Below are 2,645 nucleotides of genomic sequence, written 5' to 3' on the forward strand. Positions count from 1 at the left end.
ATATAAATAAATTGTTTCCGCCCGGGCTCGAACCGGGGATCATTCGCGTGTGAGGCAAACGTGATAACCACTACACTACGGAAACTGTTGCAAACAGGAAGCAGCACTTGGCTTATAAAACTAACGTATAAAATTAATGTTAATATAAAAGAATTGTTTTCGCCCGGGCTCGAACCAAGGACCTTTCGCGTGTGAGGCGAACGTGATAACCACTACACTACGGAAACTGTTGCAGACAGAAAGCAGCACTTGGCTTATGAAACAAAAGTACAAAATTAATGTTAATATAAAAAAAATGTTTCCGCCCGGGCTCGAACCGTTGACCTTTCGCGTGTAAAGCAAACGTGATTACCACTACACTACGGAAACTGTTGAATATTAATATGTAAAAAATGTTCCCGCCTGGGCTCGAACCGGGGATCATTCGCGTGTGAGGCGAACGTAATAACCACTGCACTACGGAAACTTTTGCAAAAATAAGCAGCACTTGGCTTATGAAACTAACGTATGAAATTAATGTTAATATAAATAAATTGTTTCCGCCCGGGCTCGAACCGGGCATCATTCGCGTGTGAGGCAAACGTGATAACCACTACACTACGGAAACTGTTGCAAACAGGAAGCAGCACTTGGCTTATGAAACTAACGTATGAAATTAATGTTAATATAAAAAAAATGTTTCCGCCCGGCCCCAAACGGCGTGTTACGCGAACGTGATAACCACTACACTACGGAAACCGTTAGCAACAGTAAGCATTACTAGACTGATAAAACTAATATATGAAATTAATGTTAATGTCAAAAATGTTTCCGCCCGGGCTCGAACCGGGGACCTTTCGCGTGTTAGGCGAACGTGATAACCACTACACTACGGAAACCGTTAAGAACAGTAAGCATTACCAGACTGATAAAACTAACATATGAAATTAATGTTAATGTCAAAAATGTTTCCGCCCGGGCTCGAACCGGGGACCTTTCGCGTGTAAAGCGAACGTGATAACCACTACACTACGGAAACTGTTGCAGACAGAAAGCAGCACTTAGCTTATGAAACAAAAGTATAAAATTAATGTTAATATAAAAAAAATGTTTCCGCCCGGGCTCGAACCGAGGACCTTTCGCGTGTTAGGCGAACGTGATAACCACTACACTACGGAAACCGTTAAGAACAGTAAGCATTACTAGACTGATAAAACTTACATATGAAATTAATGTTAATGTCAAAAATGTTTCCGCCCGGGCTCGAACCGGGGACCTTTCGCGTGTAAAGCGAACGTGATAACCACTACACTACGGAAACCGATGTTACATTTACAATCTATTGGCTAATGAACATTATGGAAATGCATTTTAATACTAAAAATTGTTTCCGCGCGGCGGGTACCTTTCGCGTGTTAGGCGAACGTGTTAACCACTACACTACGGAAACTATTGCAAACAGTAAGCAGCACTTGGCTTATGAAACTAACGTATGAAATTAATGTTAATATAAAAAAATTGTTTCCGCCCGGGCTCGAACCGGGGACCTTTCGCGTGTTAGGCGAACGTGATAACCACTACACTACGGAAACCGATGATATATTTACAATCAATTGGCTAATAATTTAAACATTATGGAAATGCATTTTATTACTAAAAATGTTTCCGCCCGGTCTCGAACCAGAGACCTTTCGCGTGTTAGGCGAACGTGATAACCACTACCACTACCTACGGAAACTGTTGCAAACAGAAAGCAGCCCTTGGCTTATAAAACTAACGGTTAAAATTAATGTTAATATAACAGAATTGTTTTCGCCCGGGCTCGAACCAGGGACCTTTCGCATATCAAGCGAACGTGAAAACCACTACACTACGGAAACCGATGATGTATTTTCAATCAATTGGCTAATAATTTAAACATTATGGGAATGCATTTTATTACTAAAAATGTTTCCGCCCGGGCTCGAACCGGAGACCTTTCGCGTGTTAGGCGAACGTATTAACCACTACACTACGGAAACTGTTGCAAACAGAAAGCAGCCCTTGGCTTATGAAACTAACGGTTAAAATTAATGTTAATATAACAGAATTGTTTCCGCCCGGGCTCGAACCAAGGACCTTTCGCATGTTAGGCGAACGTGAAAACCACACACTACGGAAACCGATGATGTATTTTCAATCAATTGGCTAATAATTTAAACATTATGGGAATGCATTTTATTACTAAAAATGTTTCCGCCCGGGCTCGAACCGGGGACCTTTCGCGTGTGAGGCGAACGTGATAACCACTACACTACGGAAACTTATGCAAACAGTAAGCAGCACTTGGCTTATGAAACTAACGTATGAAATTAATGTTAATATAAAAAAACACTCTTTCCGCCCGGGCTCGAACCGGGGACCTTTCGCGTATGAGGCGAACGTGATAACCACTACACTACGGAAACTATTGCAAACAGTAAGCAGCACTTGGCTTATGAAATTAACGTATGGGAATTAATTTTAATACTAAAAATTGTTCCCGCCCGGGCTCGAACCAGGGACCTTTCGCGTGTTAGGCGAACGTGATAACCACTACACTACGGAAACTGTTAAGAACAGTAAGCGTTATTAGACTATGTTATCGCAAGATATACGTGAATATGTTTAGTTAACTTTAAGTTCGA

The 2,645-nt window shown here is 41.5% G+C and overlaps 1 protein-coding gene and 15 non-coding genes across 16 annotated transcripts in view; 1 reads left to right on the forward strand and 15 right to left on the reverse strand.

Moving 5' to 3' along the window:
- The window catches only part of LOC100180884 (serine/arginine repetitive matrix protein 1-like), a 17,841-nt gene that overhangs the window by 4,494 nt on the left and 10,702 nt on the right, over window positions 1–2,645 (forward strand). The gene's annotated exons all lie outside the window — the stretch shown is intronic.
- trnav-cac lies at window positions 13–85 on the reverse strand. Its single transcript has one exon. It is a non-coding gene; the product is annotated as a tRNA-Val (tRNA).
- Window positions 155–227, reverse strand: trnav-cac. Its single transcript has one exon. It is a non-coding gene; the product is annotated as a tRNA-Val (tRNA).
- Window positions 297–369, reverse strand: trnav-uac. The gene has a single exon. It is a non-coding gene; the product is annotated as a tRNA-Val (tRNA).
- Window positions 394–466, reverse strand: trnav-cac. Its single transcript has one exon. It is a non-coding gene; the product is annotated as a tRNA-Val (tRNA).
- Window positions 535–607, reverse strand: trnav-cac. Its single transcript has one exon. It is a non-coding gene; the product is annotated as a tRNA-Val (tRNA).
- trnav-aac lies at window positions 806–878 on the reverse strand. The gene has a single exon. It is a non-coding gene; the product is annotated as a tRNA-Val (tRNA).
- Window positions 946–1,018, reverse strand: trnav-uac. The gene has a single exon. It is a non-coding gene; the product is annotated as a tRNA-Val (tRNA).
- trnav-aac lies at window positions 1,088–1,160 on the reverse strand. Its single transcript has one exon. It is a non-coding gene; the product is annotated as a tRNA-Val (tRNA).
- trnav-uac lies at window positions 1,228–1,300 on the reverse strand. The gene has a single exon. It is a non-coding gene; the product is annotated as a tRNA-Val (tRNA).
- trnav-aac lies at window positions 1,499–1,571 on the reverse strand. The gene has a single exon. It is a non-coding gene; the product is annotated as a tRNA-Val (tRNA).
- trnai-gau lies at window positions 1,787–1,859 on the reverse strand. The gene has a single exon. It is a non-coding gene; the product is annotated as a tRNA-Ile (tRNA).
- Window positions 1,928–2,000, reverse strand: trnav-aac. Its single transcript has one exon. It is a non-coding gene; the product is annotated as a tRNA-Val (tRNA).
- Window positions 2,210–2,282, reverse strand: trnav-cac. Its single transcript has one exon. It is a non-coding gene; the product is annotated as a tRNA-Val (tRNA).
- On the reverse strand, window positions 2,354–2,426 carry trnam-cau. Its single transcript has one exon. It is a non-coding gene; the product is annotated as a tRNA-Met (tRNA).
- trnav-aac lies at window positions 2,496–2,568 on the reverse strand. Its single transcript has one exon. It is a non-coding gene; the product is annotated as a tRNA-Val (tRNA).

Source organism: Ciona intestinalis, chromosome 3 (assembly GCF_000224145.3).
Source record: "Ciona intestinalis chromosome 3, KH, whole genome shotgun sequence".
NCBI classification, from domain to species: domain Eukaryota; kingdom Metazoa; phylum Chordata; class Ascidiacea; order Phlebobranchia; family Cionidae; genus Ciona; species Ciona intestinalis.